Source organism: Chrysochloris asiatica, unplaced genomic scaffold (genome assembly GCF_000296735.1).
Source record: "Chrysochloris asiatica unplaced genomic scaffold, ChrAsi1.0 scaffold00009, whole genome shotgun sequence".
In the NCBI taxonomy this organism is placed as follows: domain Eukaryota; kingdom Metazoa; phylum Chordata; class Mammalia; order Afrosoricida; family Chrysochloridae; genus Chrysochloris; species Chrysochloris asiatica.
Genome location: NW_006408527.1, coordinates 35,031,521 through 35,054,877, shown reverse-complemented (window position 1 = coordinate 35,054,877; position 23,357 = coordinate 35,031,521).

Below are 23,357 nucleotides of genomic sequence, written 5' to 3'. Positions count from 1 at the left end.
CAACTTCTTCTGGTTCTTTGGATTTTGTTACCTTTCACTCTGTCTCTCCTTTATTTCAACAAAAGCCTTATCTGCAGTTAAAAATTCTTCTGGTTATTCATACCCTGAAATGGAGTTGTCCTTAGATTTAAAAAAATACCTTACAGTTTTTAAGGGTGACATTGATCACGGGATGAAACAGGACAGGCAATGTTTTGTTCCCTTGTGCATGGGGTTGCCATGAATCAGGGACTGACTAGACAGTAGCTGTGGCACTGTAGGATAAGTACTAGACTGCTAATGGCAGGTTGGCAGTTCAAATCCACCAACCACTCCTTGGAAACCCTATACATGCCTTGCTATGAGCCAAAATGGACTCAATGGCATTTGATAACAACAGCAACAACAAAGGTTGGCAAAAAGAGAAAAACAATTTTTATCTTTATGCTAAAGCTGAGATGCATATACCTATCTTCTTAGAGATTTTAAAATGCATTCTGAAGAATTCAGAGTACACAGAATTAGTTGTATTGCTTGCCTATTTTAACACTAGAAAACCAGAAATAGTCAGGACATTAACTCTGAGCACTGAAATAAAACCTTAATGGCAAAGTCAATAACAGTACTTCACAAAACAGAGGACCTGAGGGAACATCAGTTAAAACCACTTGTAGAAAAATGAGTATTAGTCCATTATTTTAAGAGAGGAATTTAATCTTTGGTGCAAACCTAATGGAAAACAATTAAAACACTATATATATATTTTTAATCACGTATTCTTATTTGGGTTTCTAGAAGACTTTAAAATAATGGGCCACTTGCTATCATACCATGCAAGTTTTATTTGTTGTTGCCTTTGTGATCAAATTTGTCAGAATTAATTAAATGAAGAAACTTAGTATAGGAGAAAAGGTATGAAGATGAAAAACTCAAGGAAGGCACAGGCAAAAAGCCAATAACTCAATTTAAAGAAGAGTTTGACTTTTTCCTTTTGATTTTTTATCAGATTTTCACAAGTAGAGCTCAAGCTTAACACTTCAGAACTAGAGATCTTAAAAATCCCAGCTTTCAGTGAACAAGAATAAAAATAGAATAAACTGCCCATAAGAATTTAAAGAAAATCTTAAGTGCCTTACACAATCTAAGGTTTGGCAGCAACTATATGTATTTTTTATACTATCCCAAGGAAAAAATGTCAAATATTTATAGATGTACTAGAAAATAGGTTTGGCGACATAAACTTTAATATTTAACATTGCTAATTTTATTAGAAACCTTTAAAATGTACCAGATACTTCTTTGAAACATTTTATAATCATTTTTCTGAATTCCTTCTCAGGCATCTCCAAAGCCTGCCCTCCTTCCAGAATGGAGTCCAGGTCTACCTCTAGGTCATTTGTCTCAGACACTTTATCTTGTTTCTGGACATGTGCTGATATGGTCATCTGCTTTTGCTTCCTCAGACATGCTTAGTGTTTATCTGTGACCTTAATACTTAATTGTATATGTGTTTTGGTATTTTTTATGCTGATTGCTTCCAGGTAGATGTGATCAGGATGTGGGCTTCCCTTCTCACTCTTCTTATTGCTTAACCCAGTAACATTCACAGGTGTTGTCTGCCTCCGTGGTATATGGCAGTTGGTATTGGTTCTTGCCTGGGTTTTGGTGTTTTCTAGAGTGTGATTTTAGCTTGACTATATGGCAGCAGTTGCTGTCTCTTCTTGGGTAATATAGGGAGACAAAGAGTCCTCCAAAGGTAGAAAGGGGAGCATAAAACAGCAGAACAGCAACAGCAAAAAAAAAAAAAAAAAACACCTCACCAAAACAACAACAACAATGACAAAACTAGACTGGATACTTTAGTCTATCATTGCAGAAAAGGGAGAGAAGGGAGAGAAGAAAAAGAAAAAAGTGTACCCTAATATGAGTATGACTTTAATGTCATCTTTCAGCTTCTTGCCTTCAGAGCTTCCTGAGAGATTTTAAGATGTTACTGTTAGTAGTTATGTTGTACCTCAGGATTTAATTTAATTTTTGGTTTGCTTTGTTTTTAAACTCTCTTTCCCTCTCCACACCCCTTGTTCTAGCCTTTTTTGTATTAAAAAAAAAACCAAAACAGTTCAGGGCCGGCTCTTGGGCAGAGAGCATCTGTGTGCATGCGTGGCAGAAGAATCCACTGGTGGTGAGGGTGGGGAGTTTCCACTGGCTCAGGCACTCCGTCTAGTCACCAGAATGGAGGTATGTAAACAGTAGGGGCCAATGACCAGATACCAAAAAAAAGAAAATCAGAGCAAAGCAAAACCAACAAACTGTATTGTCCACCTTTGCTCGGAGGTTCCTGTGGCATTATTCCGTGGTATGTCTGCTTCCCTGCTTGGTCTTGCCATTTGGTCTTGCCCAAGTTGTCAGCTCCAGGTTGCTGAGCTTGACAGATTCAAAAGTACATGAGTTCTTACTTTCACTACAAGTTCCACTAGCTATAAGCCCTCAAACTTTAAAAATATTCCTACCTACTGGTTCTGAGTTTTGGAGCTCTGCCCTGAATCTGCTTTGCCTGGTATTCTGTGCTATTGCTGACAGCGATGCTGAGGGTGAACCTCACTGCACCTCCACCCTAGCCACCATCAAGACTTGCCTCCTAAAATGTACCAGATACTTGAAACAAAATCACTGACAGATTTATAACTCTTCAGGTATATTTTCTATTTGACTCTTTTAACTCTTATACTGAATATTTCTTTAACACTGAAAGACATTAATTTATGTTTGTGGAATTCTTCGTATATAATCAGAAAATCAAATAGTATACTATGCAGTAAACTACAAACAGAAGAAGAATAGAGTCACATTGTCAAAAAGAACATTTCAAGATTTATCTTGTAGTACAATGTTGTCTGTGATAGGATAATATCCATACACTTGTGAGGAAGACCAGTTAATTCCACTGTTATTCTAATTTATGAAAAAACCACTAAAGCCAGTGATGATGAAATTGAAAAATTCTACCTACTTCTTCATTGTGAAATTGATCAAACATGTAATCAAAATGTATTGATACTTACAAACAATTGGAATGCCAAGGTTGGGAACAAAGAGAAAGGATCAGTCAGGCCTGGTGATAGAAATGATGCTGGAGCTCTCATGACAGAATTTTGCAAAACTAATGTCTTCTTCATTGCTAATATCTTTTTCAAACAACATAAAAGATAACTATACACATGGAATACAGAGAAATCAAATTGACTGCATTTGTGGAAAGAGATGGTAAAAAAGCACCATATCGTCAGCCAAAACAAGGCCAGGGGAACAGATCATCGATTGTTTATCTGAAGTTCAGTCTGAAGCTGAAGAAAATTAAAACAAGTCCATGAGAGCCATAACATGACTTTAATATAACCCACCTGAATTTAAAGAACATTTCAATTTTTGAGTAAACATTTATTAAATTCCTGTTTGTCAGAATATCCTTTCACAGTATAAAGGGAACGCTATATGTTCAACATCTATTGAACATATATATGAGCAACATCTATTGTAAGTTCCAAAGAAAGAAGATGGAGAAAATCATGTGATCAAAGTTTAGATTATCCATGATCCTCAAAGATAAACTATTTAAAAAGAGAGAGAGTGAGAGAGCATAGGGCTGAGGTTTGATTTCTGGGCAGACTCCATAGTGGGAGGAAAGTCAGAGGGATTCCCCTTGTGTGATATGTAGTGTGATCTGTAAGGATTCAGTTATTAGAGAAACAGCAACAGTGACTGAATAAATACATACTGCATATAAGCCATATAAGCTAGACAATATACGTTTGAAGAAGAGGGTGCTAAATTATAGTATATGAAATGAGACAGTCATTGAGTTTGATTTGGAAAGGGCGACTATCACATTAGAGAGAGAGAATATGCTTATGGAAGGATGGCAATGGCAGCTGTAGATATAGGAGTTAATGGCAGTAAAAAAGTTGATACAGCAACAAAACATTTAATGCTAAGAAGACTTTCGTCAAGTTACAGAGTAAAATTGGCCAATATTTGGAAAAGGTAGAAGAATCAAATGAAGTTTTTTGGGTTTTTTTTTCAGTCTGTGGTCAATTTGAACTTAATGATTTTACTGTACATTTTTAAGAGCTAAGCCAAGCCTTTTGACTTCCTACAATTATTTAACCATCTTTGTTATTTACCAACACACTGTTAATAATAGTTTTCATTGGTAAAAGTGGTTAATATAGTTAATGAGTAGCTTGTTAGAGTGTAAATGGAGCTCATTGGTCTATGCCTTTGGGAGCAACCATCAAACAAGTCATTAACTATTCCTGATGATTAATTTTCGAGAAATTGCTACTTGGTTTAGAGCATCGTTGTGGTTACCCTCTTGCTCTTCAGTGAGTAAGCAATAAGCAGAACAAGTTGCTCTATACAAGAATTGAGATTTTACATGTAGACTCTTCTACGATAGCAAATATGGTTTTAGAAGGAGTGATTAAACCCAATGAAAGGTTGATGTGAATTTCCCTGGTTCACTTTATATCCTGTGACTAATATTGCCATTTTTAAAGGAAAGACAGTGACTGAGCAAGAGCCAGGACAGTCAGAAAGCAAGTTTAAAGTGCTGAATAGTGGCATAATCTGCTGTTCTTTAGCTAATAAGAGGTGAAAGACTCCCCTAAAATTTCATGTTGTGTTGAATTTTTACAAGTCAGAAATAAGGCTATTGCCATCCTAAGAGCATCTCTGATTTTTGAGGTAATGGCAACAAAAGACAAGGGCTGTGTGTGGTTTTCAGATTGTGAGTTGTCTTGTTTTGATTTGTTTTCTGAGGAGGATTTGAGTATTTCCTTCCTTAATTGTCTTTTTGTTGTGGTTGCTAAGTGCCTTTGAGTCAGTTCTGACTCAGAGTGACAAAGAAAGTCTCATCTTTCTCCTGAGGAGAGAGATGCTCTAACTGCCAACCTTGAGGTTCACTATCAAGTGTTTATCCTGCAGAGTTACCAGGCATAATGGAAGGTTTCTCACTCCTTTCAGTATCTATCAGCCTAATGGAAATCAGGCATTTCTTTTTTACTATGTTGTCTAATCTCAGCAAAAAATACTTAATAATGTTTTTTCTCTTGACTGAAATTTTATGTTAAACTTTTCATAATTAAGTTTACTGCTATTTTGGTAAACTATAAATAAATGGGTGTCTATATAACAAGTGAATTTATAATGAAATATTTTGGGAAATGAGGTTTATAATCAAATTATCAAAATATATTCAATAATGATAAGTTGGAAGGTATTGCCAAAGTTTCTTTATCTTACCAGTATTGTAAATCAATGTAGTCCTGATATGGCACTGTAGAATAAGCACTGGACTACTAACCAAAAGGTCAGTGGTTCTAACCCACCAACCACTCATGGGAAACCCTATACCAAGTTGATATGAGTTGGAACCAACTTACGGCATTGAATAACAAGAAGAAGAAGACTGGAAATCAATGATTTTTCTGAATGAAAGCATTTCTATAGGAACCTGCTCAATTTGCTTGATAATCAATCAAAATAGCTGATGTATCAAATCATCAAAATTGCCTGATTACCAGCATTTTGAAGATACATTATAGGGCTTGAGGAAACAGTTTTCCCCTTAAATTTTCAGAAACTGCCCCTTTCAAGTTTACCTGCAGTCTTGCTATGTGAAGCTGATAGTGGAGTATTGGTTTCCTCAGGGAAATGCACTTTAGACAGTGTGAATAATTGGGGTTTTATTTACTGCTGAGGAATAAACACATGCTGGCATTTTTATTACTATTCCGGGACTTGTGTGCATCGTTTTCCATGATTACTGCTGCCCAGCCAGGTTGCTACTTGGGCAATCTGGCAGAGAGGAAATGTTATCTTCTTGCAAATTCTCTTTTTAATTATCAGGGATTTGAAATTCCAATCCAAGAGATTAAAGTTGTGCAAATAAATTTAAAGCAATATACAGCACACAGAAAACCCTTAAAAGTCAGCTCCTAGTTTTATTTTTAAGAATTTTCAAAATCCATATTACTTCAAGGTCATTTCTGCAAAGCAGCTATAATAACTTTATATCATATCTTAAGAAGGTCTACAGGCTTTTTTAAATTTTTTTCTTTTTTTGGTTATAAGTTTATTAGGATGAAAACGTTAATCTGTTTTGCATTCTAATTGTCATTGAAACCAGAGAAATTCTGGGACATGAATGCCCAGTAGCACTTTTTACTCATGGGTGTTCAAATGTTCATGTCTTGCTAATTATCAGCGAGGTAAAATTGCACACTGCATTTGTTGAAAAGACCATGTATTGTATCTTCCTAAAAATAACACACTTCCTATACCTTTGAGTTTTCAAAGAAGTTTTACCACATGTAATGGCAGAAAATTAAAGTAGATATGATCTGATTATTACAGTTAAGTTTGAAGTGACCAGATTGAGAGACAAGAAAACATTCCTGTTGCAGAAGCTTGCCTGTGACTCACACACACAAAGGTGTGAAGATTTTTTCTTTCTACTCATTTCCCTTTTGATTCCTTGTACCCCTCTGGTGACCAGAGGTGAGACCTACACAAGCAGACAGGCCCAGGGAAGATCCCGCATGTGAGTGCATAATTGAAGTGGGAGGAGACAATAGAAATAACTCAAGTCATCAGACTCTCTTCCAAATTGGTCCTATTCATCCCTGGACTAGTTCTAACTAGGAGTAGCAGCTAATCAGACTTGTGGGGTAGAGAAAAAGAAGAAAGAAAAAGACTGGTAATATGTCAGAGAGGCACTGTGGGACCATCTTGAAAATTTTCAGGTGACTGTAAAGGCAATAGTCCATTAGGTGATGCTGTCGAATTACACTTAATTTTCTGCTGTTTCCTGTCCCATACACCCAGTTTTATTTTTTTCTGTTTTGTTTTTAGTTTGTTTCTTTGTTCTTGTTCTTTCTTTCTCCTTCCTTCCTCACCCTACAGGAAACAGCAACTGTGGTCATACAGCCCAACCACTGTCTTACCCTCTTCAACCCCACCAGTTGGGGTAGAGTCAATACCAGTTGCTATACACCAGAGCAATGACAACAAGTCAACAACCAAAGTCAACTAAATTCACCCAGAACTGAACTTCATGAATAACAGAGAATGACACACAAACTCATCTCTTGATCACATCCATTAAAAAAGATAGTTGGTGAGTGCCTAGGAATACATCAACATACATTCATCAACTTAATATAAATACAAGGACACCACAATGTCTTGAAACCAACAGACAATCTGTGTTCACATAAACAAAAAAACAAGACAGAGGAGTTCAAACAAATGACCAAGAGGCAGAGCTAGAAAATATTTTTGAGGAAAAGGGTACTGCAACTACCTGAAAAAGAACTCAGGAGAATAATATTTAGGTAATTCCAAATTATTGACAGAAAGGTCAAGGAAAATAAGGAAGAATTCAGAAAAACACTGCAGAAACTATCAGACAAAATAGATAATGAGTTGTAGACAATTCAAAACCTGCAAACAGAAAGCCAGAAGATTAATACTAAGATATTATAAATGGACAATATATTGAAATGGAAAAGGAGTAGATTTGAATCAATGGAAGTCAGAATTAGTGAACTAGAAGAAAAATCTCTCAATACTTGTAAATTAGAAGAGTAATCAGAAAAATGAATGAATACTATGTGAAGAAAGTCTAAGATTCATGTGGGAAAATATGAAGAGGAACAGCCTATAGGTGATTAGATTTCCAGGTCAGAAATAGATAAAGAAAATTCCAGAAAAGATAGCCAAAGAGGTGCTGGAAGAAAATTTCTCTAACATCATGAAACATGACAAGATAGGTATTCAAGAACTTGAACGAACCCCAGGCAGGGTAGACCCCAAAAGAAAATCACCAAGACATATCATAATCAAACTCTCCAAAATCAAACGCAAGGAAAGAATCCTGAAAGTACCTCAGGAAAAATGTAATGTTACCTACAAAGGAAAACCAATAAGATTAAGCTCTAATTTATCAGCAGTAACCATTCAAGCAAGAAGGCAATAGGGCGACATATCCAAAACTCTGAAAGAAACAAAACAAAAACCTGCCAACCAAGAATCATATACACAGCAAAACTGTCCATCAAATATTATAATGAAATCAGAACATTTCCAGATAAACAGAAATTAAAGGGCTTTTTAAAAGCCAAGCCAATTTGACAAAATATACTAAAGAGACTTCTTTAAAATGAGAACAACAACCAGAAATTGATATATATGGGAATAACACAAGGAATTCAGTCCAGATATGGAAATGTCCAGAATAGAACAAAACTACAAGACTGAAATAGGGGATCTGAGAAACTACAAAGCAAAGGAAGGGAAAAATGTAGTTACAGAGTTCCAGGCGATGAGAAGTTCAGGTAGATTTCAAGATAAGACAGAATGTTTCAAAATGGGGAAGGTGTTAATTAAGTACAGGCTAACCTCAAAGAAACTTAATATGCCTTCACATCAAAACAGTAATAGAAAAATCCATGAAGATTTTGGAAATAAAATCTATGAAGAAATTGACCGAAAGAAAACATGCACACAAAAAAGTAACTCAGCATAGGAAAGCATGCAGAACAAAGAAACCAGCAGTAGCACCAAAACAAACAAACAAACAAACAGCAAAATGACTGCAATCCAGTCATAGCTGTTGACAATTATACTGAACTTCAATGGATTAAATGTAACAGCCAATAGACAGAGAGTATAGAATGGATAAGAAAACAGGACCCTTCTATATACTGTCTATAAGAGACACACTTTACACACATATAAAAAATAGATTAAAAATTAAAGGATGGACAAAAGATATCAAGCTAATGGTAATCAAAAACAAGAGGGAGTAGCAGTATTAATCTTTGATAAAATAAGCTTTAAGTGATAAACCACAATAAGAGACAAAGAAAGACATTATCTCATGATTTGAGATAATGTTCAATTGAATAAGAGGACATAACCATAATAAATATCTATGCTCCCAATGTAAGAGATGCAAAAGACAAATCAAACTCTTATTGAACTGAAGAAAGAAGTAAACAACTGTACAATAATCGTGGGAGATTTAATACACCAGTTGAAAAAGGACAGGACCATTAGAAAGAAACTCAACAAAGACACAGAGGAACTAAACAACACAACCAATCATTTATAACTAGTACTGATGTGGTGCTGTGGGTTAATGCACTGGACTGCAAAGTCAGTTTGAATTGCAAGGCCAGTGGTTCAAGTTCACCAGCCGCTCCTCAGAAACCCTATACAGGGTCACTATGGGTCAAAATTGACTTGAAAGCATTTAACAACAACAACAACCTAGTTAAATGGGCTCGAACATCACAATCTTGTGAGGCTGATGTAGCACTGGGTAGTATTTTATTCTGTTATACTTAGAGTTGTTATGGGTCTGAACCAGCTCCATGGCACCAAACAATAATAGTCAATTTTAGTGTTTAATCACTATAACCCCCACTTGTCTGTCATTTTGTCAGACTGTGGTGGCTTGCATGTAGCTTTGATGCTGGAAGCAATGTCAGTGTTTCAAATACCAGAAGAGTCACTCATGGTGGACAAGTTGCAGCAGAGCTTCCAGACTAAGAAGAAGGAATAGGTAGTCCACTTCTGAGTGATTAGTCATCAAAAACCTTATGAATAGCAGTGGAGTACTATCTGATATAGTGCCAGAAGGTAAACCCCTCAGGTTGGGATGCACTCAAAATACAACTGTGGAAGAGAAGCCTCCTCACCCACTGTTCTGTGGGAGAAAGATGGGGCACTCTGCTTGGCAATTATAGGACAGTTCTGCTCTGCTTTGTAGAGTTGGAATCAATTGAATAGTGTCAAGTTGGTGTTCCATTTTATCACAATGTGAGAAAGGCAAGGACTACTAGTAGAATCAAAGATGTCAGTTTGAGGACTAAAATATGCCTGACCCAAGCCAGGGTATTTTCAGTAGCCTCATATGCATATGAAAGTTGGACAATGAATAAGGAAGACTGTGGAAGAATTGATGCATTTCAGTTATGGTGTTGGAGAAGAATATTAAAAGTACCATGGATGTCCAAAGAACAAACAAATCAGTGTTGGGAGTACAGTCAGAATGTTCTTTAGAAGTCAGGATGGTGAGAACTTGTCTCTCATATTTCAGAAATATAATAAGAAGGGACTAGCGTTTGTTCAGCCATTCCTCTGCTTATGGGCACTAGGCTTTTGCCATCATTTTGCTGTGCAATGAACATGGGTGTGCACATATCTATTTATGTGATGGCTCTTGTTGAGGATATATACCAAGTAGAGAGATTGCTGGGTCATATTATATTTCTATTTTCAACCTATGGGAAAGTGCCATATTATCTTCCTCAATGGTTTCACCATTCTACAGTCCCACAAGAGTGTGGTGGTCGGTGGTTATGCGTCGTGGAGTCGGTTTCGACTCATAGCGACCCTGTACAGGGAGGATCCAATATTCTCTACACTCTTAACAGTATTTTCTGTTTTCCATTTTTGTTTTTGTTCTTTTTTTTTTAACTTTGCTGTTTATGCTGGTAAGATGATATCTCATTGTTGTTTTGATTTGCTTCTCTTCAGCTGAAAAGTTGGTGGTTCAAGCTCACCAGGGGCTCCTCAGAAACTCTATACAAGGTTGCTATTGGTTGGAACTGATTCAACAGCACTTAATAATAACAGCAACAACAATGGCTCTCTAAGGAGCTCTTGTAGTGTAGTGGTTATGAGTTGGGGTGCTGATCTCAAGGTCAGAAGTTTGAAATTACCAGCTCTTCTATGGGTAAAGGATGAGACTTTCTGCTCCTGTAAAGATTTACAGCCTCAGAAATTCTGTACAGGGTCCCTGTGAGTTAGAACTGACTCCAATGGCACACAAATCATCATCACCACCAATATGTGATCTTCTTGTTTGTTGACTACCTGAATGTCTTCTTTGGTGAAATGTCTGTTCATGTCTTCTACTTATTTTTTTAGTTGGATTATTTGTCTTTGTATTCAGATGTTGATATGTTCTATAAATTTTAGACAGTATTCATTTGTTTGATATGTCACGGTCAAAAAATTTTTCACAGTCTGTAGGTTCTCTTTTTACTCTTTCAGTAAAATCTTTTGATGCACTAAAGGATCTAATTTTTACCAGCCGCTCCGCGGGAGAAAGATGAGGCTTTCTACTCCTGTAAGGATTTACACCCTCGGAAACCCTGTACAGGGTCGCTATGGGTCGGAACCGACTCGACGGCACTTAACAACAACAACAACAACAAGTGGCACTCTGGTAGCGTAGTGGTTCTGAATCTGGCTGCGAACCGCAAGGTCAGCAGTTCAAAACTACCAGCTGTTTCACGGGAGAAAGATGACGCGTTCTGCTCCCGTAAAGATTTACAGCCTTGGAAACCCTGTCCAGGGTCGCTATGAGTCAGAACCGACTCCATGGCACACAGCCACCACCAGCGGTGCTGCTAAGGAGCTTTGGTAGCATAGTGGTTACGAATCCGGCTGCGAACTGCAAGGTCAGCAGTTCGAAACTACCAGCTGTTCCACGGGAGAAAGATGAGGCTTTCTGCTCCAGTAAAGATTTACAGCCTTGTAAACCCTGTACAGGGTCGCTATGAGTTGCAACCGCTTCCACAGCACATAACCACCACCAGTGGCACTGTTGGATAAGCGCTCAACCATGGGTGAGTTTGAACTGCAAGGTTGGAAGAACTGACTCAACAGTACTTAACAACAACAACAGTTATGCATTTTGTCTTATGCTGTTTGTGTCTTTTCAGTTATCCTATGATAATGTATTTATGTCATGAATCAGAGCACCTAAGTATGTCCCTATTTTTTAAATTGATGATTCTTTATAGTTCTAGGTTTTATATTTAGCTCATATTGAGTTCATTTTTTGTATATGGTATGAAATAAGGGATTTATTTCATTCTTCTGCAAATGGATTTTCAGTTTTGTCAGCACAATTTGTTAAAGAGATTATTTTTTCAAACAATGTGCTTCAGTTCTTTGTCAAAGATCAACTGATTTGCTTCTGGGTTCTCAGTTCTGTTCATTGACCTATGTGCTTTGCATTGTATCTCTACCAGACTGTTTTGATCATTGTGGCCAAAGTGAGAGGCCTCCTATTTGTTCTACTTTTTTAGTGATGTTTAGCTTATCTGAAGTCTCTATTTTCCACATGAAGTTGGTAAATAGTTTTCTATCTCTTTAAAGAATGTTGTTGGAACCTTCAACATCTGGGACAGCATTATATCTATGGATTGCTTTGCGTAGTGTTGACATTTTCACAATGTTAAATCTTCCTATCCACGAGCATGGTATATTCTTCCATTTCTTGTAGTTCTCTTTTGGAGTCCTGGTGTGGAGCTGTATGATAAGCACTGGACTGTTAACTGAAAGGTCGGTGGTTCAAACCTACTATCTGTTCCTTGAAAACCATATTCAGGGTCATTGTGAGTCAGAGCTGACTTGACAGCACTTTAGCAACAACTTTTGGTTTCTTGTAGTAATGCTTTGTAGTTTTTTTTGTACAGGTCATTTGTTTTGGTAGTTATATTTATTCCTAAGTATGTAGTTCTAGTGTGGCACTTTAGGATAAACACTGAGCTGCTAACCACCAGGCCAGTGATTCATTGTTTATTTCTTCTATTACTCAGTAGTTGTTAAACAGGGTATTATTCAATTTCCATGCATTTAATTTTTTCTCTTTATCTTCCTGTTGTTGATTTCTAATTTTATAGCATTATGAACTGAAAAGATGTTTTGTAGTATTTGATGTTTTTAAAATCATTGAGACTTGCTTTATGGTCTAACATATGGTCTATTCTTGAGAAAAATGTATATTGTACTGTTGTTGGGTTGAGTGCTTTGGAGATATATGAAGTTAAGTAGATTGATTGTGTTGTTTAGTTCTTCTGTGTCTTTCCTGAGATTCTTCTAGTTGTTTTGTCCTTAATTGACAATGGTGTATTAAATCTCTCAGTATTATTGTGGAGTTGTCAATTTCTTTCCTTAATTCTATTAATGTATTTTGAGGTTCTTTCATTGGGAGCATAGATATTTATTATGGTTATATCCTCTTGTTTAATTGAGCCTTTAATTATAATATAGTTTCTTTCTTTGTCTCTTATGCTGCTTTTTGCTTTAAAGTCAATGTTATCAGAGATTAATATTGCCACTCATTTTGATTCCCATTTTCCCCATCCTTTAATTTTTAGACTATTTTTGTCTTTGTTTGTTAGGTGTGTTTCTTGTAGACAGAATATTGAAAGATCCTGTTTATTTATCCAGTTTGCTACTCTGTATCTTGACTGGTATATTTAATCCATTTACACTCAGTGTAATTATTAATAGGTATGAATTAATTGCTGTCATTTTGCTGTTTGTTTATTTGTGGTGCTGCTACTGTCTTTGTTCCATGTAATTTTCTGTGCTGAGTATGTTTTAATTTGTGGTTTTGTTTTGTTTTTTCATTTTCTTTGTTGCTATTGTTTTATTGCTTACTAAATTTTTTTTCTGATTCTCCTATTTTTTATACTGATGTAAAGGTGTTTTAATTTTCTATGAGGTTACCCTGTAATTTATTAATTTCTTCCTCTGTTCAAAACATCTGTTTTACCTTGAAATTTATTTGACTTCTTCATCTTTTGGAACTTCTGTATATCATCATTCCTTCTTTTTGATTTGCATTTGGTTGTTTTCATTATAAATTTATAGCTCTAATTTCCAGTCATATGGGGTTTTTTCATTTTAAATACTACCACATCTGAATTGAGTTTATGTGGCTTTGTCATATTTGGTAATCTCAAATTTCCTATGTTGTTGGTTCTTAGACCAAACAATAGCCTTATATTTTTTGAAAAATTGGTCTTCTTTTTTGGCTATTAAAAATTATTTAAATTTCTGTTTATCTGAAAGTGTTCTTATTTTGACATTGTATTTGAGGGACAGCTTTGCTGGGCATATGATTCTTGGTTGGCATTTTTCTTTTTACTTTTAGGATTTGTGTATATTGCTTCATTTTCTTTTTTCCTGCCTAGTTTTTGCTGAGAAGCCACAGCTTAGTCTTACTGGTTCTCCTTTAGAGATAACTTCATTTTTCCCCAAGTCGCTCTCAGAAATCTTTCCTTGTTTTTAATTTTGGCAAGTTTGATACTTCCTTTTGGGGGTGTATTGCGAGGTAAATTTGAGTTGTCTTCTTGATTGCCTGAAAGTGAAACCAAAGGTACTAAATACACATTTTTTATAAGAAGATTTGTTGTTGTTGTTATGTGCCGTGGAGTCAGTTCTGACTCATAGCAACCCTGCATAGGGTTTCCGAGGCTGTAAATCTTTATGGGAGCAGAAAGCCTCACCTTTCTCTGGCGGAACAGCTGGTAGTTTCAAACTGCTGACCATGAGATTAGCAGCCTGATTCGTAAGCACTAAGCTACCAGAGCTCCTTTTACAAGAAGATGTTGTTGTTAAGTGCCATCAAGTCGATTCCGACCTAGGGTTTCCAAGAAGCAGCTGGTGATCTTGAACCACCGACCTTGCAGTTCAAATGATTTTGCAATCTGAAGATAGATAGACAGAGTTAGACATTAAAACACACTAATTTGTAAATTGTGAAGGGAGAAAAGAGATGTATGATATGTTCTAAACACAGTAAATTGTCAAGGGATAAGCAGGATGTATCACAACTCATCAGACCAAGGGGAACTCCATTATCCAGAGAAAGCTGGGAGACCCTCAGGGTGGACCAAAGACCTGGTCAGAACACCAACCCCAGGCAGTGCATCCACTCCACAGGTAGAGTCCTACGTCTTGGCCTTATGACAATACATGACCTTTATCCTTCTGCAAAGATTGCAGATTCATTTCTTTAGAGAGATGCCAGAAAAGTGGCCAACCGTCTAGTGTGACTCCAAAGCTACTTTCTTGCTTCACTTCACTGAAGCTCTATTTGTAGTTCCACATTAACTGCTCTGGGTGTTGAAAGAATATTATTTCTGGTCATAACGTCAGATAACCTGTTCCTAGGTTGCTTTAATCAGGTTCCATCAGGCATTGCTGACTCTGGGAATGTGCTCCTGTACTGAAATCCAAGAGAGGTGCAGAACAACAGGGACTCCATTTTGGAGGAACAGCTAACAGTTAACTGTTTCTCCTCCATGGGTCTATCTTGTTTTGTGCTCTTTCAGCTTCTTGAATGTGTGTCTTCTCATCTTTCATGACGTTGGAGAAGTTTTTTTTCCAACAGATCTTCAATAACTTTCTCTGTGGATTTGACCGTCTCCTGTTTTGGATTTTCAGTTTCTATAACTCATTCCTCTTCATGGTATCCACACAAATATTAGGCTTTCTTTTGGTTTTTTCATTCTTTTCTCTGATTGTTCTTCTCATTTACTAGTATTGAGAGATTTATCTTCCAGCTCATTAATTTGGGCTTCCATTGATTCAAATACACTCCTTTGCCCTTTAAATGTATTGCCCATTTCTGAAATCTTAGAGTTAATCTTCTGAATTTCTTTTTGTATTTTTCTCATAGTGTGTGTTCTCATAGTGTTTTCCTGATTTCTTCTAAAGTTTATTTTGTGTGTATGTGTGTTCTCCATGCTTTTCTCTGTTTTCGAATCCATTGATATATCACTCTTCTGAATTTTTTCTCAAGCATTCCCATTATCTTTTCTTCCTCAGAAACATTATTGGCTCTGCATCTTGGATATACATTTGAGGCCCTTTCTCTTATTTCTTCATGTTAACTGAAAATGTTTGTTGTCTCTGAGACATTGTAGTGTCATTGATTATGTATTTAATTAATGATTATTTGTTGGTATGTTGGTGTATTCCTCGGTTCTGCCCAACTGCCTCCTAGTAAGAATAGAATTAATTAGAGAATGAAAGTGTGTGTCCAGTTCTCCGTTCACCATTCATGCAGCTCAGTTTATGATAGGATTGCCTGTTGATCAGTTGGCCTGTGAATTGGTATTAACTATTTCTCAGTGGGTACATTTTGGTCTGGGCTGTGTAGACATGGATCCAGTCTCTTTTTGAGTGGGGCAAGAAAACATACACACACAAAAATATGAAACAAACAGTAGTGAAGTAAGAAAATAATAAAGGAGAAAAAAATCCAGGTAATTATAAGAAACAAACAGTATAATATCTAAAAAGAATAAAAGAAGGGCAATAAAATAGAGTTGTAGAGAAAAATAAGAAAGAAAATAAATAAACAAACAACTGGATAAACCCATGGAAATGAAAATAGAGACTAGGAAAGTAGCAAAGAATGATCAAGAGAAAAAAAATAGAAAGTAGGGGAAGAAGTGGGAAAAGAGAAACCAAATAAAGGAAGGAAAAGCAAAAGGTGAGGCAGAAAAGACAAAAAGAAAGGGAAGGGAGTGAGAGGAGGATGGAAAATAAAGGGTAAATATAGAAAGCAATGAAAGGAGAAAACAAAAAGCAACAACAACAAAAAACTGTGTAAGTACTGTATCCAGAAAGAAGAAAACTCTGGGGTTCCTGTTAATCAAGGAGCTCATGAGGTGGTTGGGGGGCGGAATATGAGATGGTAGCATTTCCAGCCCTAAATGGAGTTACTATAGGCCCAAACATTGTCCTTCTAGACCAAAGGGTTGCCAGTGGCTGGGCCAGTTCAAGATCAATCAGGTGGTTCTGTGGGCTATGTATATGTGGAGCAGAACCCACTCAAATCCCAGCTCTAAAACAGCATCATCAGGGCTCGCAACCTTTTGGCAGTACACTCCCAGACAGCTGGGGGCAGAAGAAGGGGGAGACTGGCCACACCTTCAGTCACCAAAGGAACTTGGGGAACAAGAAAGAAGCACATATTTCTGGTTGTCATTTCCCAATGTGAATCTGTGCTGCCATACTGGGATTTCTGAAGTTGCTGGCAAAAGTTTAAAATGGCTGTACCTCATCTGGCTGGGAGACCCTACACTAGTCTGTCTTCCTCCTTTGCTGCCTGGACTCCACCTTTCCTTCCAGTAAGTGCTTGATCTACTTCTCCAACTTTCCTATGATGTTCAGGATTCCAGAATGATCATCTCTGTGTGCTTTGTTTGGTCTTCTCTGTCTTCATTGCAGAGGATCTAAGGCTATAGCATATTTTCCTACTTCACCATCTTTGACTTATTCCACTAATCAGTTTTCCATTCAACAATTTATACACATTTTGTTTCGTGTTATTAATTGCCTTCCTCACATAGTGACACTCATTCCACTTCTACCCTGTCCTTCCCATTTTCCATTCCTCCTTCTTTTCTAATCCTTCCTGCCTTCTGAACTTTTTCCTTGAGCTAATGCTGCCCTTTTGACTTCAAATGGTTGATAATTCTAAGGTGTGCATACCTCACCAGCGTAATCATTTGCCTTATAAACCCGTCCATTGTTTGGCTGAAAATTGAACCACAGGGTTGAGTTCATTTCTACATCTGAAGGGTGACTGAGGACCTTGGTCTTAGGGATTCCACCAGTCTGTAGTCTACCAATAAACCTGGTCTTTTTTATGATTTTGAGTTTTGTTCCACCCCCCCATCCCCCCCCCATCTATCCAGAACTTTCTAATGTGATCCCTTTCAGAGCAGTTAGTAGAGGTACCTGGGTGCTATCGAGTTCTTTTGGTCTCAGGATCATGGAGGATGAGGTTCATGTGGTTCATTAGTCCTTTGGACTAATTGTTTCCAAGTGTCTTTGATTTTATTCACTCTTCCTATTCCAGACTGGGAGAGACCAATGGTTGCACCTTAGATGGCTGCTCATAAGTTTTAAGACCACCCACAAAAGTTAGGTGTAAAACATTTTCTTTGTCATCTATCAATTGACTCTTGAATTAAATTTGTAGCAATCAAAATGGTGTTATGCAAGCAAATTCTGAGGGTGCTTTTGGAGGAATGGGTACAATATCCTAATGGGTGAATTTAAGGTATGAGAAAAATAGAAAATTCAAGGACAATACTAAGGTTTTAACCTGAACAATGACAGGGATGATAGTGTCATTATACAAAGGGGAGACAAGAGAAAGAGTGAATTTAGGGTGAATAACCTAAAGTTCTCTTTTGGCCACATTGCATCTGAGATATGTATAGACATTCATGTAAAGCTGTGTAATATTGGATATTTAAGACTATAGTTTAGAGTAGTGATTGAGTCTGAATATTAGAGCCAGGATCATCATAATACAGATGCTATTTCAAGCTTTAAGATAAGATGAGATTGCCTACATAGACTAGAAAGAGATAGGTGATAAGAGGGCCAAACACTGGGATAAAAAAATTTGACAAATGAAGTGTCAGCAAAGGAGACTGGGAAATATAAATCAATAGGCTAGGAGGAAATCTTGGAAAACGTGGTTAACACGCAAACCTAGAAAATAAAAGAACAATGGAATAAGCCGGTTGTGTCAAATGCTGCTAGATAGCAGTTAAGAAGAGGATATTTAACTGACGATAGGAATTAGCAAAAAGGAGGCCAATGGTTACCTTAAAAGGCATAGTTTTCAAACAGCGCTGAGGATAAAAGTCAACTGGAGTGGTTGGACAGAAAATAAAGGATGAGCATTTCCTTCTGTGATGTGGTAATAATTTATTGCTCTAGTATGTCTGAAGAAAATAAGCAATGATTTCCAAATGAGGTCAGAAAATTGGTGGCCTTTGCTTTTATCTCCAAGGCTCTGTTGGATGGATTTGAAGTTATTTCTAGACAGCCTTTCTATACCTTGATTTAGAGATTCAGGGGTCAAGTTCCTGAATTCTTGTGAAACTGTATTCTTACTCAGAAGAGTAGATAAACAGCATTACACTATTACCTCATGGTGTGTCTCAGCTGATTCAATTAATAGAAACCATATTATTTTTAGCATAATTGAACATTTTATCTGGGACAAACTCAGGAAAAATTAATAGGCAGTGAATGCCCTGTTTTGTAGATGGCTGATGGAAAACTTGAATAATTTACAAATGAAATCCTTTCCTCAAATATCAAGCAGCTCATTGAATTATGTTGGCATTCCTGGACACTGATACACATAATGAGGGCATATACTGCATTATACATGACATTTGGCCTGGGAACAAGGACAGAATGTCAGCAGATAGAGCAAAGGTTGTGATAATGGTTACATCCAATCTGGCTGCAAAGGTGGGTGTTCTTTTGACAGCCCATGGGTGAGCATGAAAGTCTTTTAAAAGCAAATAAACACATTAACACAAGACAAGAGATATTTTGAGACAATGCCAAATTGCAAATATCATGTGATAACTCCTCTCAGGGTTTTTGAATTTGGGAAAGGTCTGTTTTGGGATATGACATTAAATTCACTATAATGTGGGGCTTTCTTTCCTCTTCCCTATGGAGAGAAATTGGAAATGTTATTTAAGGGTTGGTAGCTCATGCCAAGATGTGGATGTTGATGTCCTAGTTGTTTCCTGACTCCCCCTCTGTGAGCATATGTTCAGTTTGGCTCCTCCGCGTTGTCTGGAGGAGGCTTCCAGAATGGTTATGGGCAGAGCTAGGCACTTGCTAAAGAGCACCTGATCCCATTTCATTTCCCCATAGCCTGGTTCACCGTGCCAGTCACTAGTGTGAAGCTGGCAACTTGAGTTTTGTGTACTGTCTTTGAAGAGAGGCACCACAGTTACTACATGCATAAAATTGTGCTTATGAGTTATTAAGATATTTCAACTTGTTTTAATAATATTTGAGCAATAAAGAGATGCCATAATTATTCCATAGTCACAAGGATCACCAGCATCACTGACAAAATAATGTATATGAAAACAGTTTGTCAACTTTAAGTACACTCTAAAGAGTAGTTGCCATTATTATGGTAGCTTCCAGTATCTCTCAGTGGGCATAGATATTTATTATAGAACAAGGGATGCAAGCTCAAAGGTTTCAATCTAGGGAGGTAAGAGGGAATTTTGGTTCAAGATATCACCAACAGTAAAGAGTAGTGGGCTCTGTAGAAAAATGGTGATTGCACACCCATCTATGTTGTTGTCAAGTACCATCAAATTGGTCCTGATTCACAGTGACCCTGTATATTGTTTCCAAGGAGTAGCTGTTGGGTTTGAACTGACAACTTTGTGGCTAACAGCCCCGTGCTTATCCTACAGCACTATACCAGGACTCCTATCTTTGTTGTTGTTAAGTGCCATTGAGTTGATTCTGACCCATAGCGACCCTGTATAGGGTTTCTGAGGAGCAGCTGGTGAGCATGAACTGCCGACCTTGCAGTTCAAATGGCTTTGCAGTTTGGCGCATTAACCCACAGCGCCAAACCTATCAATAGATAGACATATAATTAGGATGCAGGAAGAACTCTTTAAAGGTTCTTCTACGTTCCCTCCCACCAAAAAAGAAAAGATCTTTTTAGGCTCAGTAGACCCTCCTAACTACCAAGTACTGACTCAATATAATAGAAAAATAGCACTTTCCAGATAGAAAGAGACTATGAGAAAACGTTAATTACTCATTTCATCAGTGAAGAAATGGCGGTCAAGGCCCTTTATTTTCTCTAAGGCCACATAGATACAGAGTTAGGAATAAATATCAGATACCTACTATCTTCCATGATAAATTTTATTGTGTTAGGTATTGTGTCATTTAGCTAGTATTGCCATAATTAAAGAATTGCCACAAGTGAGTGGGTTTAAAAAACATAAAGTTACTATTTAGCATCCAAATCAGAATCTTGGCTGTGATGATTCGTTATGTGGGCCTCTCTCCTACTCTCTAGCAAACCTTGGTGTTCCTCTGTCTTCTTCCTGTGTGTCTTTGTGTGTGTTTCATCCTTTTTATAAAATACCACTCAGAAGTGATTATGTTTGCTATGCACTCTACTCTGGTTCATCTGCTTCAAGCAGGGTCACATTCATAGGTACAGGAGGTAAGAACAAAATATATATTTTGAAAGGACCCAATTCAATCCTTAGTAGATCTGTAAAATGGTATAGCCAAAACTGGTGTGGAGGGGGTCTAAACAGGCACCATTTAAATAAATATGGTAACATTTTGTTGTAGTGGTTAAGCGCCCTTGAGTCAGTTCCTATTCTTAGCAACCCTGTACAGGGTTTCCAAAGAGCAGCTGGTGGGTTTGAACTGCTGACCTTGTGGTATGCAGTCTAATACTGATCCTACAGCACAACACCAGCATGATGCTATAAAATGTTTCTCTTTTCCTCAGAAGATGATGATCATTCTTTGCAAGCCTGTTTTTGAGTACTAATCATCAAACTTTTTGAACCTAACAAATAAACTATTGTTTTAATAATATCACAGGAGAATATTTTCATAGTAGTTTCATCTTGTAAAATAAATAGAGTATTATATAAGGAATTGAGAAATTGTGTGCATGCAGAGGACTAAGTATACACACTGTAGGGTTATTGATAAATAGAAATGTAATATCAAATAAGCAGGAAAAAATGTACCAAATGAATTCTTTGTAAACATACAGCATAAACCTCCCACAATGCAGGAAAAATATAACCAATTTTTAGATAATTTAAACAGAAATGCTACTTTTAAAAAATGAAAGTGAATTTTAATATTGCCATTTGGAGCATTGCTATGAGTTGAATTTTGTCCCCAACAAAGAGAAGTTGAAGTTCTAACCCTTGATACCTGTGTTTACCTTATTTGGAAATCCGATCTTTCTTAGGTCTTCATTAAAAGGAAGACATTATTAGGGTGACAATTAATCCAATGTGATAGATGTCCTTATAAGAAGAGAATGAGAGACACAGAGAAATACAAAAGACACCATATGATAATGGTGCAGAGATAGGAGTGGTATATGTAGAAATGGAAACCAAGGATTTCTGGCAACAGCAGAAGTTAAGAGAAAGGTATGCAACAGTCTCTCATAGAACCTTTGGAGAGAGTAAGGCCCTACCAACTCTACGATTTCAGACTTCCAGCATCCAGCACGGATAGAATAGATTTCTAGAACTTTAAGCAATCTCTTTTGTCATATTTGTTACAGCATTCTGAGGTAATTAGCTAATAGTGTTTCAATTGGTAAAGTTAGTTTGGAAAACTGTTTCTCATTTCCTAAATAAAATTAAAGGAGCATACAGTCTAACATGCACCTCTACATGTTCCTGAAACTTGTATATGTACATTAAGAGACACATAGCAGCACTGTCCTATGCATATCTACTTTACAAAAAATTGTGTCACATTCGTACAAATAATTCTACATAGTATGAAAATAGATGAATTACAGACAGCTGCTGTTCAAAACTACCAGCAGTTCCATGGGAGGGAGACAGATGAGTCTTTCTGCTCCCATAAAGATTTATAGCCTCAGAAACCCTGTACAGGGTCGCTATGAATTGGACTCAACTCCATATCACATAACAACTGCAAAGTTGTACAGCTGAGTTGTACAGTACAACTGAGAAGAGGCGCTTCTGACCAAATTAACTAACTCTATATCCTCAGTTACTTCTGATTCTGAATTGTATGCTGTTAACTTCCCTAATGAACCCCACAATCATGCTCAGCTGCTCCTGGAGCCGCCATCTTAGGAGAGAACAAGCAGGGGAAGGAACAGAACAGCCACCAACACCTGACAGAACCGTAGAGATACAGGTATGGCCGTTCTTTTTTTTTTTTGTATGTATTCATTGGTCTCTTGCTGTCTGCACACCTGCATTCTGGTGAATAGAGGGGATGCCTGAGTAAATGGAAACCCCACCCCCACCAGTGGAGGGTTCTACTACGCAGCACACAGATCTCCTCAAAATTTAAAGGGACAGTTTCCACTTAAAACCAAACGGCCCCCACTCGTCTGTCAGTTAGTCGTACTGTGATGGCAAGTGAGTTGCTGTGATTCTGAAATCTATGCCACCGGTATTTAAAACACCAGCAGGGTCACCCATGGTAGACAGATTTCAGATTAGCTTCCAGACAAAGATGGACTAGGAAGAAAGAGTGACAAACTACTTCTAAATATTTAGTCACTGAAAACCTTATGAATAGCAGAGAAACACTGTCAGTATAGTGCCGGAAAATGAGCCCCTCAGGTTGGAAGGCACTGAAAATGTGACTGTGGAAGAGCTGTATCCTCAAAGTAGATGTGACCATGATGACACGAATGGAGTAAAGCCCATGGCACTTTCATTTACTGATGGGGCACAACTAAAAATGAAGAGAAACACCTGTAAACATCCAATGAAAATTGGAACATGAAATGTAAGAAGTATGAATCTGGGAAAATTGGAAGTTGTCAAAAATGAAATGGAACACATAAACATTGATATCTTAGGCATTAGTGAGCTGAAATGGACTGGTATTGGCCATTTTGAATCTGACAACCACATGGTTTACTATTCTGGAAATGACAA